The following is a 16,935-nucleotide window of genomic DNA, read 5'->3' as shown; positions in this document are numbered from 1 at the left end:
CGTCGGATACTTCCTGCCATGCAGCACAGATTGTTTGTGCCGGTGCACAAGTGAGAAATGCAGCTTTCCAGCGGAGGGGGGGAAGGACTGTTACAACACACCTTTATTGTCCTCCTCTGGAACAGCGTATTCCATTCGTTTTCCACCCATCCATGCCCGCAAAGTACATTTCCTATAATTGCTGCTCTGTCAGATGCGCTGTAATCCGTCCCCTCCTACGTCAGCTGCATTGTTGTCACCCCCCTCCAGTGTCAGGAAAACTGAAATCCTGCTCCTACGTTACTTGGGAGCTGCGTCTCTGGCATTTCCAGTTGCATTCACCCGGAGTCAGGCAGAGCCGGGACGCAGAACAAAACCACGGCTTTATGGACCGCGAATGTAACGAGCGCTCTGGGGTTTTGGGTGCGCACGTGGGTTGTTTGGAGCCAAGTGCATTTTGCACACTGGGAGTTTGGCATTCTGCAGTCACACAGCAGACAAAGGTTCCCGTTGGAGCCGGGTGTGAGAAGCTCAGCAGTTTTTGCGTGGCGTTGAATCATGCGTGATGCATGCTTGCACGCTGGTTCTGCACGTGGGCTGTGATGGAGGGGAAGACAATAAATAGCGTTTCAGAGGACAAAGGGTCAGCAAAATCCCTGCTTTGTGCGTCCCAGCTGATGAAATGACTCCAGTGAAGCACGAGTGGGGGAGGTGGGTGGGCTCACAGTTTGTGAGTGGGACACCAAGACAATCTATTTTCAAACGTGCACACGTGTGTTATGCTCCAGTCCCGGGGCTGAGCAAGAGCCCATGAACAATAACACATGGGAAATGTCTTATGTGCAATTCTTGGCATAAGCCAGCCCTGGGTTTCCAGGGAAGAAAAGTACAGGGCATATGGCATCTAAATATATGCCATCATGGATGACAAGAAACATGGAAGAACATTTTGGATGGGGTTGTTTGTTGACATCCTGAAAATATCTTTCACATGACAGATACTGACAAGACAACTCAAAACCAGATGGTTCTCCAGTGATGGTTTCACAAGAGCTTTAAGTTTGGGGTGAAGTAAGCAGTTTGTGCTACTGGAGCAGATTGATTGTGACTCCTCAAATAGGAAAGCAGATGTTCCTGCTTCAGCTGGAGCTATGTCCCTTGTTAGGCAGCTGATACAACCAGAGAGCACACGGCTTTGTCCTCACACTCAGCAGGACATGCTGTCTTCAAGAAGTCTTCCTGTTGCACACTCTTGATAATTTTTCGAGTTGGCTCAATCTGTTTCCTCTCTGTCGATACCCATCACCTCTCACAAGATCAGTGACACAGATCCTCCTTTCCCCGCTTAATTTATGCTCTTCAGTTGGGCAGATGGCTCCCCAGTCCTGTTGGATGTACCAGGCACAAACCCTTACCATTAAATCTGCCATTGCTCATCTTGGTGGTGAAGACAGGTGTCTTGGTCTAAAGAGATGCCTTTTTAGAAGGGGTTCTAATTATGTGAGGGTGGCAAGATCTTGTTCTGTAGGTATTTCTTTTAAAGAATAACACTTCTAGATGCATAAGAGGTAGAGACTCAGATTAGGAAGAGACCTAGTTATGCAGAAAGTCTCACTGCAAGCAAGGGTGAGAAAGTCAGGAACTGAACCCATCTGAAATTTTTGGTTAGATGCTTCCATAGGAGCTGAGATCTGTGACGTGAATTCCTCCAGTCAGCATGTTCCTACTTTGGTAAATCACGTCATTCATGTCAGCAGCAGGGCGTTTTGGGCTGAAAACCTCTAAATTCTGTCATTTGTAATGGAAGGAGGAAGAGTGTGAAGAAGGAGAACAAGATGGGCATAGATTTACAGAGGGCTCCAGTGCAAAACCTCTTCTGGTGGGTCTGTGTGAGGACAGCCCATCCTGTGGCTGCAGGTGGCACATCCCATCAGGGAGAATGATCTGGGATTGAGGGAACTGGTGGTAAAAGGTGTACAGTCTGCGAGGCATCCAGACACATCATTTTGCTTCACTGTGTGCCAATAAAAACTCACATGATGGCCAAACCTTTCCATAGACTCATTTGTTAATAAGAGATACTTGATAAGAAAGTCAATATATTTTCATGTTCCTTCCTTTGACAACATGAAATTATTCTGCTGGTTTATAATATCAAAGGCAGTCTAACCTGGGATTTAAGGCTTTAGCCTGCCAGTGATATTGATAAATATTTTCTTCAGACAAAGAAGTTTCTCACCTTTGAAATCAAAGGGATAAGCCATAAAGGGATATGTACTTTCTCTGTTAGCAGTAGAAGTACTTTTGGGAAAAGCAGAATGCTTTTGAGGAAGGGGAATAATCTGCCTTACAGAACATGCATTGAATTGGGCAAATACAAACTTGCAGTATAGGTGGGACAAAGTACAGGAAGGAGCAACACTCATCACCACAAGTAGGATGGGGCTGCGGTGAAAACATCCATTATTGCATCTTCACAAGACAGAAAGGTATTCAGAAACTCCTCCTTTTTCTTTTTTCCTTTTTTTTTTTTTTTCCCCCCTGTTTTTCATGAACAGGAATCTTGTTAAACAACACCACAGCCACACGAGCATTCAGAGAGAATGTACTCATGCAGCAACATTTATGGAAAGGAAACACTGGTTTGGGAATCAGAAAAAAATGCCGAGTCCAAACGTGATGGGAAATGAACAACAAAGGCATTATCAGAGTGCAGTTCGCTGGGTGATCCAGTGCCAGCCACTGAAGCCATTCACTGAGGAATTTCCAGTGATAACAAAGTCTCTCTGCATCCAGCTTCATCAGTAGACAGAAAGACAGCCTCTCTTGGTCACACTGTTAATGGTAAACTCTTTTCCTGGCACTGGAAGAGAGCAGAGTGGAGTTTATGTACATTGCTGTATCATCACGTCCTGACACAGAGGGAGCAGCATTCCTGCACTGCCCCAGCAAATATCAGCAGGGAAACTTTGCAGAAGCATCACCAGCACGGGCTGCCAGCCTTTACAGCCTCATCAGTGAATTGCTTTGCATAAAATCCATTAGCGAACACAATAAAAACACAGCGAGCCATAAACAAGTCGTCCTAATAAACTAAGATGAAAAGGCTGCGTCCTTTTCCTGGAGGAATAGCAGCAACTTTTCCTCCCTGGAGGAGCACGAGAGAGCTGGAGACTCACGCTGGATGCAGAGTGTGTCTTGTTTGACAGGACCTGAGCAGCCAGAGCTGGTGCACTGGCCAGGAGTTTGACTCTAGACACTGTCCCAGTGCAGTCCTAGCCTGAGGGGGATGCTGCGCTGGTCAGCTCCTGCATCTGTCCCACTGCTGCAATTCCGCTCAAGGTGTCCTTGAGAGGACATTTCACCACGCTCCTATCTGGCTCCAGCAGGGCATTCCTACCCGTGACATGGCTGCTTTCTTGGAATGGCAGACCTACCCCAAAAAAGAAAGAAGGGGGTGGAAAAAAGCTTTAAAAGCAAGAAAATGATCAGTGACCCCTGCTGGACACAGACACAGGTAATCCTCTTGGGCTCAAGGGCCAGTGGAATGTGTGCCTGGTTGAAGCTCTTGGGAGAGGAACAGCAACTGTCAGACTAGGAAAAAACAAAAAACAAAAAACAAAAAACCAAAAAACAAACAAACAAAACAAACAAACAAACAAACAAAACCAAAAAAAACCCCAAAACCAAACAAAAAAACCACCAACAACAAAAAAACCAACCAACCAACCAACCAAATGCCACAAAAAAAACCCCCAAACAACCAAAAATAATAACAAAATGGAAGAAAGTTAAAAGTTCAAATTGTAGCGTTGACCCTGCGTGTTTCAGAGCCCTATGGAATCTCACATTTTCCCCTCCACCTCGATTGTTGGTGCCATTTGCCAGCAAGTCCAGTGTGCAGGGACACCAGAGGAACCCTGTCCCGGCAGCCTTGATCCTTCCCTCACTGCCTGCTGTCTCTGTGGGCTCCACTAACTCCTGCCAAGCTTGGGAAGCTCTGTGCACCTTGCCAGCTGCTTCTCCCAGAAAAATTCCTTGCCCTTGTCTCCAGCATCTCCTCACAGCAGGACCCTTTGCTGAGGTATGCAGGTTGCTGGAAGGGATCCTAAGCTTTCCTTCACATTTTTTAAAGCCAGCTCTGGATGTCCAGGCAGAAGCAAACCAACTGGCCATTCGTCCCTTCCTCCATCCTTCCTGACCCTGGGGGCAGTCTGGGGGGAAGGGCTTCTCCCAGGGTTCCCAAATGGCTCCTCCCACAGCTCCCAAATGTCTCATCTTTGTCTCCCAGTGGCTCCCTGACCCATGCAGTCGATTATCCTTGAAAGCCCTCACAGCTGTCGAGCCTTTCATTTACTCTGGAGCCAGGAGAGTTGGTGTGCTCCAGGTCCAAAATAGTTTAGGACAACTGCATCCTGTCCACCTAGAAGTGCCCAGCAGGTTCTTGTGGATGGCCCCCAGCAGCTGCTCCGTGTTTCCATGTGCTGTGCAACAGCTGGATTTCCGAAGGGGAGAAGGGGCTCCGGTTGTCTCAAGTGCCTCGGAAAGGAACAACACACTCTGTGTCCTGGCTTGACTCAAAATGCCCTCAGCCAGTGCTAACCGTGCCAAAACCATAATTACCTCATCATCCTTCTTCTTCTGGAATCACTGAGAGCTGGTTTTTATAGGTGATAATAGCAGTGCAGCTGCTTCTGACGTCTCCATTCCTCGAATCCAAGGAAATCCCCTACCTGCTCTGGAATGCTAACTGCCTGGCACACAGTGTATTCTGCCTGAGCTGAGCCCTCTGGGCTTCTGGCTACAGCATCGTCCTGTGTTCAGAGGCAATGGAAGAAGGTGGACATCGCCACCAGAGGACAGATTGTGGTGGTGTGATCTTCAGTTTCCAAAACTGCGTCGCCTTTCTGCATGAGCAGCCCCACGCAGGCAGCTGAGCGGTGTGTCCTCATTATTCACCCTGCTAAAAGGATGAAGTGCCTGCAAAATCTGCCAAGAGTGCGTGCACAGGATTTGGACAAGTTCTGGTGGGGCTCAGGGGGCCCTCACAGAGTGGATGTGGTGAGCTTGGAGAGGGTTGCCTGCCCACCCACTGCGTTAGATCTGCTCGGTGACCAGCGTTAGGCTGTGACTTCAATTAATCTGTGCACAAAAAGAAAACCAACAAACAAAGACCTTGCCCCATGAGTACTTTTTACCTCCCTGACTGCTGTGATCCAGCATCCTCCTCCCTTCTCTCCCAGCTCCTGGGGAAAGAGCCTTTATATCAAGCAGTCCTGTCACCACAAAGATGTGTTTGCCAGGTCAGTGAACAGCGGTGATATAGGGATCTGCACACAGGCTGAATTTCTGCTTTAATGACTAGAGAGTTTGAACAAATACAGGTGAAGAACAGTATGAGCCCTCTGCTTCCACAACCCCAACATCAAAGGCTCTGCTGGCTCAAGGGACTGACACAGATGTTTTGGGGAGGAACATCCCTTTTTGCCTCTACTCCACGAAAGAGTAAATCATGAAGGAGACGGATTCATGAATCAGGCTTCCCTGACACACAGTCGATGCAGAAGGAAGGAGTTTCAGTCCTGGGTTGTGTGGAGGAGCCCAGTGCAGTAAATGAGTCCCAGATGGGCACTCAGGGGTTATCTGCATTCCTAGGTGAAGAAGGGCACGCAGACCTGCCAATCCACGCTGCTGGCTCTCACTGTGGGTCTGTTTTGGACTGCTTCAGCTGGGTGTCTCCAGCCCAGGTCTGCCTGAAAGGGGCCTAATTCTGCACAGTGGAAAAACGAGTGAGCAAGTGCTCCATAAAATCAGTTTGGGGCTTTTTTTTATTATTATTATTTTTAATTTGTTTTGTTTTGTGGTGGTTTTTATGGTGTTTGTTTCTTGTTGTTGTTGTTGTTGGGGTTTTTTTGTTTTGGTTTGGGGTTTTGGGGTTCGTTTGTTTGTTTTGTGTCGTTTGTTTGGGGGTTTTTTTTCTGTCAGGACAAGTGCCAGAGGGGCTCAGGTGCTCTCACTAGCTGAAAGCAGTGAGCAAATACCCAGTTTTCAGGGTCTGGCCCCTGGGGTGTGATGCACATCCCAGAGAACATCCTTACTGACTCAGCACACCCCAGCACTGACTGCTGATTTCCCCTCCCCGGCTCACGAGGCGTGTTTAATGTCTGCTTTGTGTCAAACAGTGAAAATTAACGCTTCCCTGGTAATTGCTCTCAGGGAGGAGTAACATTATAGTCAAGGCATCCTGCAGGAACACCATGAGTCAAAGGAGAGGTAATTCCAAGACAATCTCGCTGTTAGCTGGGGTCCAAGCTGTGAAGATCTTGCTCAGCTCTGCGCAGACAGAACCCAGTAGGGCTGTAATTTTGAGTCCATCATCCTTTATTTTCCCTTTTTTGTACAAAGTTGTGCCTGGTCTGAACCCCAGGCCAGGCTTATTGCTTTGCCTGTGTTCTCAGGGGTAGAAGAACCCTTTTGGATACACAGCTTGCATCATTAGTCACAGACTTTGATCCTTCTGCTCCCATTTCCTCCGTGGCAAGAGCCCAACCTCTTTCTTTCTGCCACCACTCTGCAGGGCTCAGTCCTTTCACCACCACACTGGAGAGCATTGCAATGTTTCCAAGAGCTCCTCAGGAGCCCAGTGAACCCAGTGCAGATTGGCATGCCCAAAATATTCCTGTATGGGTGTGTTAATAACATCCAAACTTTGCTGGGCAATGAAATACAGTGCTGCTGGTGCAATACTCCTGGAGGGCTGGCACGGGAAATGGGCAGACCTCTGCACCATTGATGGGTTGGACACCTCAGGTAGGTTAAATTCATGGGCACAAAGCCTCATGAATTTAATCATTCTTCCAAATCAGAAACTTCCTGTGCCAGGGGTTGTGTCTCATAGGCAAAAAGTGAAGCCTGTCCTGGTTCTTTGCAAATACCACATTGACAGCTGGCATTTTCAGTGGCCAGAACTTCAAATGTACAAGCCAAGAAGTTGGAGTCCTTTGGCAGGGGGACTGGGGGTTCATGGTGGAGGTGCACAGGGACAGAAAGAGAGGCTACAGAAATGGGCTGCATTAGGGAAATTCTGATTAGGCTGTAGGAAAAGTTCTCTTCCTGTGAGGGTGGTTACACACTGCACCAGGCTGACCAGAGATGCTGTGTAATCTGCAGCCTTAGAGGTATTCAGGGCTCAGCTGGACAAGTCCCCGAGATGTTTGAACTATGCTGGCCATGCTTTGAGCAGGGGCTGGGACCAGATGTCATCCAAAGGCCTGCCAGACACACTCAGCTCCATGGCTTATTTATGCTGTGGCCAATGCCAGCCAAGTCACAGTGACTCAGGAAGGCACCCTGAGGATGGAGATTGGGCTAAATTCTCTTCTGCTTGATAACTCTTAAATGAGACAGGGCAGAAATCCTCTCACTCACCTTGGGGACTGCAGGGAGCTTCTCTGCATCAGGGATCTTCGGGGCTTGATCTGCTCTTGTTTGTCTCCAAGCTACAACTTCATTAACGCAGGGTTTTTGTTGGAATTCTGGAAAATGAGAATTTGGGGTTTTAGTATGTAGTAATACATGTGAGTTAAGATGGAGGATTTTGGGTGTTGTCTAAGTCCTTCTTCTTCACCTTCTTCTTTGTTCTTCTTCCTGGGTTTGGGTGGTTTTCTGTAATTAAGTGAAAAAGGTCCGCATTGCGGGCCTTGGGTGGTCGTTATTGGGTCAGAAATATAAATAATATAGGTGTCACCTTGTTATTGGGTAATTGTTGCTTAAACAACCTTGGAAAGAGTTAGAGGTCCTTCATTTTACCTAATTTCTCTAACTTGCTAGTTAGAGCTGGTGAGTCTGTAAATAGATAAGAAATTATAAACATCCAAGTCCAAACTCTAAAACTGCATCTCCCATGTTTCAGTCTTAGCTTCGGCAGTGGCTGAAAAGAAACCAAAAAGCGTCACAGGTTTCCCTTCTGGCTGAGAGCTTATCCCCAAGAGACACAGTTCCAGTCAGCCATGGAACAGGCAGCTCCCGTTCAGCATTTCAGGGGAAGTCACCAAGCCTCTGGGACCCAGCAGCAGCACTCTGTGGTCAGGGTACAGCTGTGGGAAACCCGTCTGCCTCTCTCAGACCAAGCGGTGGAAGCGACGTGTCCCACCACACAAGGAAGCCTCTCAGCTCCCAGGTCATCCTCTCTTTTGCTCCTGGCTATTTAAAGGGCCTGTGGAAAGTGGAGCAACTCCAGCACGAGGGACTGGGAGTAACCCACCCCTCAAGACACCGAGACACAGCCAGAATGCTGCAGAGGAGGATGGAGATGTGAGTGTCGAGTCCAGAGCATTCCTTTGGTTGCCCTGGAAGGTCAGAGACCTGGACAGGGGGGTCTGGAACCCTGGCACAGAGTCCAGGGAGACACTGGCTTTGATCCCAGTCCATGGGAGAGGCTTCCTACATTGCAAGATGAATTACAGGCCACAAGAGTGTGAAAGATAGTAGATTAGCTTATCACAGGGTGAAAATTCACAGTTTTGGGTTCTTTGGTGTTGAAGTGGATGGGAGCAAGATGAAGGATTTTGGGCATTGTCTCTTGATTCTTCTTTCTTCTTTATTCACTCCATTTTCTGCAGTGACGGTGGCACAAAGTAATTTAAGGAGATTGGGTCAGAGTAGAGATGACCTGTTTAGTATATTTTGATTGGGATACGCAAAGCAACCACACGGAGATGAGAGATTTTCGCAGGGCAGAGAGTTCCTCCGAGTGAGCTCAAGGCTGAGCCAAGCCTAGAGCCCCCCTGCCTGTTTATTTCTTACTATTTATACATTTGTGGATCTGGCTGTGGATTGGCTTCTGGAATTTTCACCTCCTAGCCGAATGGCCAGACCAACTGTCAGTTACAATTGTTTTCAGGTTAGAAATATGCAAACAAAGGATAGAGAATGATAAACGAAGGATTTGTTTATGTTACATCTGTGAGAAAAGGTAGAAACTGCTCCTAATATTGTACAGTAGCTAAAAATCTGACTCTATTTTATGAACAATTAAAAGGCTTTTAAAAACTCAGAAAAATCAGGGTGACAATATATAGGTAGTAGGTATTGGCAAATAACTATAAATAAAGAGTATGTAACAATTAGTACAAGAGGCAGCGACAGCCCAGTGCGGGGGGAGTCATCAGATGCCCGAGCAGCTGCACAGATCTTAGCTGGGCACAGAAAGAATTGTAAGATAAGAAACAATAAACAAAGAGCACAACCTTGAAAAATCAGAACCTGAAGACTCCGTCTCTTTCTTGCATCCAGCTCAGGGCTTTGCAGAAGGCAAAAGACTCTAAAACCACCTGAATCTCGGGAGCTGAACTCGATATGTGAGTTTCCCTGGAGGGGTGAAGCCGTGGGATCTGCCTCGCCCACATCCTGTGGCACAGCCCTCTCCTCCTGGCCCGTGTGCTGCCCCATCTGCAGCAGGAGGGGGACAGACACCTGGGGGTTTGCTGGGGAGCGCACAGGGGGCTCCATCCCGTGCCAAGCTCTGTTTTGCTGCCGGAAGAATGAACCAATGGGCACCTCCAGAAGGAAGGAAACAGGGGCACAGCAGTGCCCGACACACCTTAAGCAGGGATCAAAGAGGAGGGGAGGGAGGGGAGCAGGATTTATGGCTGTGACCTTGAGGCTGTCAGCACGTCTTGCTCCATACAGGGGGCAGTTTTCTTTGACAGAGTTGCAACACTGCAATAACCTCCTGCACTCAGTAGCAGAGGGAGGGGCATGCCTGTGTGCTTCGAAATGAAAATCGAGCATTAAACTAGTGAGAGTGATGGGTTAAAGAATGAATCAGAAAAAAAAGGGGGTAGGTGAAAAGCAGTAATGTAGGAACACACGTTTTCACGGGAATTGCCTGCTCTTGGGTCAGTGTATTTACCCTGCACAGAAACAGCATTGCTCACACAACTCACGAGGAAATCTGAGCAGCAGGGCAGGCTGCCTGGCTGGGGAGATATTTTTGTCCTAAGGGCCGAAAGAGGAACAAACAATACTGAGCAGGGAGCATAGGTGAAAGGCAAGCTGAAGGAAGGCAGCTCTGGGGCAGTGTGGGGAAGATGGGGCAGCTGCCCAACAGGTGGAAGCAGGACCAGAGGGAGCAGCCTGGAGAGATGGGGAGTGGGTGGCAGGAGCAGGAGCCAGAGATGGTGAGAATGGCAGAAGAGATGAGGCTGTGGGGCTGCCACGAGGAGAGGAAGAGCAGGAGGAAAGCTGAGCTGACATGTGAGTAGAGGCTGCTCAGCCCAGCGTTTTAAATGTCAGGATGCAGGGCTTGACCAAACGTGGAAGGGAAGAGAGTGGGATGGCAGCGGAGGGAGGGGCAGCCCCGCAGGCAGGGAGGACACTGGCACTGCTGGCTGCTCCAGGGGACCTGCTGTGCCCAGAGCAGGGTGAGGGCAGATGGAGAGGGGAAGGGAGGTGCCAGTGCAGGGCTTCCAGGGCGATGGGAGACATCCTGACATCCCTGAGAGGCGCTGGGCCCTGTGATGGTGGGAACAAACAGCCCTCTCAGGGACCTCGCAGTAAACAGGAAGGAGAAGATAAAGCTGCAGCCAGAGAGGCCACTTGGTTTCAAGGGAGATTTCCTCTGTCTTTGAGACACCAGGGCGTGCTTGCAGCTAAGCAGCCAGTCCTGAGGGAAGCACAGCCCTTGGATGGAGGGGAGATCCTGCTGGGATCCTGTGCCAGGGAAGCACCACCTAGAGTGATGTGGGGGAGTCGGTGCAGGTCCTACTGCCACAAGTCTCCCTCATCTCAACCCCCAGGAGGACAGCCTCCTTCAGCATTTCGAGATCAGCTTCACGCACCCCAGCCACCAAAGGAGAAGAATTCCCTGTGATGGGCTTTTCCATGGAGCTACCATCCTATTGGGGTGGCAGTGCCACCCACGCCTTGGGATGGTTTCCTCTGCTCCCATCCCATCCCATCCCATCCCATCCCACCCCATCCCATCCCATCCCAGGATGGGGACAGCAGCCACGGAAAGCGTTGGCTGTACACACACGAGCAGCAGCAATGCGCAGGAGATGACAGAGGACACAAACTGAGGGAGCACCATGAAAGTGTGAGCAGACTGGGGTGCAGCTGCCTGCCCCAGGAGCACATCCCTGTTGGGTCACCTCTCCACCCCGTGTCCCAGCATGTGGGGCCAGGTGAGGGGCGGTGAATGACGCCGCCTGGGAACCACACTTGAAATGCTTCTGAAGAGCCGTCACACAGGGCCTTTCTTTGAGCTCCCATCCAGGTTTGCTCGCTGATGCTGACAGTGAGGGCTGTCAGCACCTCTCTCCTGGCTGCACTGGCAGGGGAGGGAGGGCTGAGGGTGCCTCCCCTGCTCCGCAGTGTAACCCCAGCTGGGGCGGGCAGGAGGAGTCCTTGTCTGGCTGTGCCGCTCTCACCCCCGCCGGCAGCAGGCAGAGAGCGGAGGGGAAGTGTTGGTTTTCCAGCGCGGATTATTTTTGTAAGGATTCCTATCCCTTGTGAGTCACTGGAGGTTTTTCCGCTGACTGCAAGGGATGAAATCCGTATCACTGAGATATTCAGAAAATGCATGCAGCGGTCAGGAATGCTGCTTTATCAGCTTTTAGGACGTCGTTTGGTTGTGAGACAACTTTGATTGGAGTGAAGATGCTAATTGCAATTTAAAGGCCACATCTTCAAGTGAAACACAACCGCTTTCTCTCTCTGAAAAATCCATAATATCCCAAACCCAAGTGCTAATTTGGCATATGTTCAGCCCTCTGGGGCTTAGTTAGATCCTTTTGTCCAGAAGAAGCATTTGAAGCTGGGTTTCAGTGCTGGATGGCCACGATCCCACCCTGGGTTCCGGACATGGAGGAGCTTTGCCCTTTCCCAGAGCTCACAGTGGGATAACACCAGCCACAGCGCTGTGGGCAGCAGGGTTTGAGAGGACAGAGTCCCTTCCTCCCAGCTTCCCAGATGTCAGCAGTGGAGCACTTCCATCCCACACTGCCAGAATGGCAGGTCATGATATTCTCAAACAAATAGACACCAAGTGAAAGCAAAGTTCAGGGTTTTACAGACCAGCAGTGTGCGTGCAGCTGAAGAAATTCTCTGGGTGGTTATTGCACAGCTTTAAAATGGCCAGTCTGGGAGAAAAGGCTGAACTCACCTACAAATACCCATTTTCCTGCAAAGAGAGTGCTTTTTCGGGGCTTCCTTGGAAAGAGCCCTCCAGCTGGCTCATCCCAACCATCACATGGGAAGGATTTTCAAAACACACTAATGTGCAGAAAGATGGAGACACTAAGTGCTGGTTTAGACATCCTGGAGAAGGTCAAAACCCTGTTAAACTTCCATTAATGTCACTCCAGTCCCTTTTGATAGTCCTCAATAGCAAAGGGAAAAAGAGAAGGGTGAAAACAACCTTGAAAGCTTTTCAAAAACACCACATTCCTAAAGAAGTTTGCTTCAGAGTGGCTTTAACGGGAAAGAAAGCGTGAAAGAACAAAGATTTAGTCACTGATTCCCAAATCACAGGCTGGGCCTGGGGACGAGTGGGATGTGATTCAGTGCTTGTTGGACACTGATACCAACTGAGTGCCCTCAGCCCTGCTGATGTGGACAAAAGGGTGGGGGGTGAGGGGGGTGGGAGACGTCCCCTGGTGCCCCTGCACTCCAGCACAGGGTAAGCCGACAGAAAATGATGGTATCGCATAGCAAATCAAAATCTTGGAGACAAAGGCCGTAGGATTGCGTCCAGAAGGAAGAGAAGCAGCGGCTGCAAGCTCAGGGAGACCACAAGAGCTTTCTGCAATGCATAAATGTCACACGGTGCTTAAAATACTTGATCAGCCTGGTCCAGCCAGCCCGGCTCTGGCAATAAACACGCTGTTCTGCTTTTTAATGTGCTTCCCTCAAACGACGCTCTAGCAACCAACTGTGTTCAAAAAAGCCCAGCAGTTGCAGTTCAAGATTTATTTTAACTTTGCAGAAAAACAAAACCTCAGAATCAAAACAAAAGGAGCCAGAAGGGACTGTGGGAAACTTTTTTTCCTAGATAAACGTGATGTGAGATAATTTTGCTCTTTCCATCCTGCCAGGGCTGTTCGGATGCCACCAGGAGAGGATGAAGGATGTGTGGTCTAATGACTAACAGGGCCAGAGGAGTCTGAGCCCAGACATAACCAACGAGCAGAAGCACCCCAGGCAAAATCGCTAATTGCCTGTGACTTATTCCCATTTATCCGGGGGGCAGCAGCTCACTCCCGGGAATGCGGTGAGCGTTTAATCAATTAGGGCTTGATTGCTGCTTTGAAACCCTGCCTTCCAAAACACGTGGGGTAATTGCAGAAAGTCCTTAATTACTCCCAGCAGCGGGGACCACGCCGTGTTTGCCCACATGGATCAGACCCTCCCCAAGCCTGGCTGGTCCCCTCTGCCCATCTGGGTTAACCTGCTGAGGTGGTGGATCACGGCTAGGACAGATGGCTGGGCTGCCCATCGCGGTCTGGAGCTGGCTTTGAGCCCCCCCAGATGGAGCTGAGAGAGGTGGATCACGGGCAAACTGAGCACAGGCAGCCAGGGAACTGTGGCAGTCATTACCCTGATGGGAGAGGACAGACAATTTGTGACCCCATCCCCGAGGGGCGGCACCAGGAGGAGGCTGGGGACATGGCTGTGCTCCTGGGAGCAAGGAAGGGGGCTTGACTTGGAAATGGAGAGAGATGGAGATGATGGAGATGATGGAGATGGAGATGGAGATGGAGATGGAGATGGAGATGGAGATGGAGCAGGCTGACTATGACCAATGAAAATGTCAGTGACCTTTAACTGAAGCCTGTCTCCACTCCGCAGTCGCTGCAAAAACTCATCCAGATGAAGAGCCACAGGCAGAGAGGGAGCTGCCCTGTGCCCCTGGCAGCACCCATCCCCTCAGCTCCCCACTGGGACCACCCTCAGGGACCCTGGCTGCTGTCCCCGGCCCCAGAGGAGTGACACCATGCCCCCTGCTCGGCGCCCGTGACAGCACACGGTGCAGCCAGCACACAGCCACGGGGCTGGAATGGGGTCGTCCATCAGCTGTGTGGAAGGAAGCCAAGGGGAATTTTTTTTAGGCGTCTCAGATGAGAAGGAGGTTAACTTTCTTTACTAGATAAGGCATTTTCCATCTAAATAGGACATTTCGAAATGTCTCGTTCCCAAACAAGCCTTTCTAGGAGGCCTGAGCAAAACAAAGTGTCAAAAGCCATTGGTTAGAGCCCCTCCTGCCTCTCTTTTGACCCCTCCCAGCCTCACTTCTCTCTCTGACTTTTTTCAAGGAAGAAGAAAAAAAAAAAAAAAAAAAAAAAAAAAAAAAAAAAAAAAGTTGAAATTGGAGGGCTGCCAGCAGGACTGAAATGTCATTTTCCAGCAGCCTTGGTGGCCACACCAAACCCTGCAGGGCCCTAGTGCAGGGGAGGGTGTGACCATGGGGACAGTCCTGTGGCACCACAGGGCTGCAGCCGCCACTGGGCTCTGCTGAGGGGCCCTTGGAGGTGACACCAGGTGGGGTGGCTTTTCTACCCACCCCCAGAGCCAGGGGAGCTGGGGGTGCAATGGGGCCACCCTCCTCTTCCATTGGGGGCTGCTCACTCTGGAGGTGTTGGAAGAGAGCTGATGGCTGCAGAGCCTCCAGATCCTGTTTCCCCTCTAGTTTCGTGCTGTTTGCTGTCAAAATCAGTGACCTTGGCTATGGTTCCCCTCTTCTGTGTGACTTCACCCACCTCCAAAGCTGGCACCCAAGTGCCTGATCTGCCTGGGGCAGGGTCATTTTGGAAAGTGCCCAAGGAGGAGGACCTCTCTGTCTACTACAGGATTTCCTGCCTGACATTTTGCCATGGCCCACGGTGTCCAGAGGACACAGCCAGGTTCAGAGCCCGTGCTGGTGAATCAGACACATTCACTATGGCTGAAGCTCTCGCTGTGATCTGTATTGAAGCGAGGAGCCGGTGACAGAAGGTGGCAGAAGGTGGCAGAAGGTGACAGAAGGTGACAGAAGGTGACCAAAGGTGGCAGAAGGTGACAGAAGGCGACAGAAGTCTCCAGGCCTGATGGCATCCACACGTCACCACACACTGCTGGGGTTGGTGTGAATCCCCCTTCCCCAGGAAGCTGTTGAGCCAGGAGAGGTTTGTGTCTCCTGAGAGCAGGGGTAAAGCCTGGCTCCTTGCAGAGGAGATGTGCTAGAGCTCTGGTGAAGCTAACACCCTGACACTGCTGGAGGTTTTATGGCGGTGACAACTCCTAGGCTGGCAGGATGTGCCAAAACTCTGTGTGTGCCTTTGAAACGCCGTAAATGCCATTCTCCACCTTTACTGGGCAAGATGCACGAGCACAACAACTTCCTCTACTGCAGTGCTGTGTTTGTGCCCACCCTGGCTCCTGCTGACGTTTGCCAAAAGCCTTGTGAGACAACCTTGGGGCTCAGCCATGGCAGGGAGAGCCCTTGGTGGCTCCATCGCCTCGGCCCTCGGCCTCTGCAGGTGCAGGAGCAGGGAGAAGATGCTCCAGGTCTCGTGGAGAGCTGCAGCAGCTCTCTGGGAAGCACAGAGCAGGGAAACGCCACTGATTGATGTTTCCTAATGAATGGCATTGCCGCACGACTGAAGAAAGGGGAAGTGGAACCATGTAGAGGCTGTCTCAAGATCCTCTCCCCACCTTTCCTCTTCCCCCACTTGCTTTAGCTCATCCTAGGTTCTGTCTGTTGGGATTCACTTATTTCTCCCTCTTGCCAGGCTGTTTGTCATGGTGGATGTTTTAGGATGGATTTCACTCCTTGCCAGCTTTAGCAATGATTCCCCAAGATTCAGAGGTGCTTTCTCCAGCATCACTCTTCACTCCAGCAGCCAAACCAGGACCCCTTCACAGCCAGGATCAGTGCCAGAGGGAATCCCTGCTGTGACCATTTTGTGCCATTCCCTCTCCTTCGAGAGACCCTTGACTTGCCAGAGCCCAGTATCCTGGTCTTGGGGTGCCTGGGGGGTGCCTTTGCCGCACTCTCCAGGGGAGAGCACAGCTCCTGTGTGAGAGGGGAGGTATCTGGATTGCCTGAAAAACAGCTGGGGGTTAGAAGGAATCCACAGGAGCTGTCCCACCCCTGTCCCCTCAGAGGTCTCCCCTGCGCAGTGTCCCACAGCTTTGTGTCCGCGCTCGTGCGCTCTGGGACGTTCACCAGGCTACAGTGAGACTGAAACGCCTTCAAAAGCCTTTGAGGGGTGTCACCCTACAGCAGAATCACAGTCTGTGGGGTGGGGGAGCCCAAGCCCTGGCCTGTCATCTCCTGTGTATGGAGCAGACAGCAGAGATCCGAAAAAGTGGCGATGACAAAGCCCGAGGCAGTGAACGATGTTACTTTTCCATCAGGAAAGGTGTTGCCAGCCTGCTATCCAGGGGAGAGGACATTTGCCACCCACAGTACACCCACGGGGCTGCCACCCTGCTGTGGCACTGCTCAACATCACTGCTCTTCCTGGGGGTGCTACACGTTCCCTGGGGTCCCGTGTGTCCCAGGCAGTCACCGGCGGATCAGCGTAAGGGATGCGAGATGGGCCCAGCTTGCAGCTCCAAGATTAGCTTATCATAACTTAACTCAAAGACAGAGCAGAGGCTAGGACCTAAAACTCTCTAAAAGAAAAACCCCTAAAAAATCCCGCCCCCCCCCGGGCCGGACAGTGGGTTTTAAGGGATCACTTAGGGAGGGAGTTCAGGATAGGGATCCGAAAGGAGAGGGTTGCCAGGAGGGGATTCCAACACTGAAACCAATAAGGGAACACAGCAGGAGGGGAGCCATCTAAACAACTAGTAAGACATCAGAGACTGGGAGATTGTTAGGGAATAGTCTGGAAGAAAAGGCAGGGTTAGGGAAGGATTGACAGCTAAACAAGTGGATGCGATCTAGGCAGTACTAACAGTACAGGGAAG

The sequence above is a fragment of the Hirundo rustica genome, chromosome 2 (genome assembly GCF_015227805.2).
Source record: "Hirundo rustica isolate bHirRus1 chromosome 2, bHirRus1.pri.v3, whole genome shotgun sequence".
In the NCBI taxonomy this organism is placed as follows: Eukaryota; Metazoa; Chordata; class Aves; order Passeriformes; family Hirundinidae; genus Hirundo; species Hirundo rustica.
The sequence above is the reverse complement of the archived record's forward strand: the minus strand, read 5'-3'. Positions refer to the sequence as shown.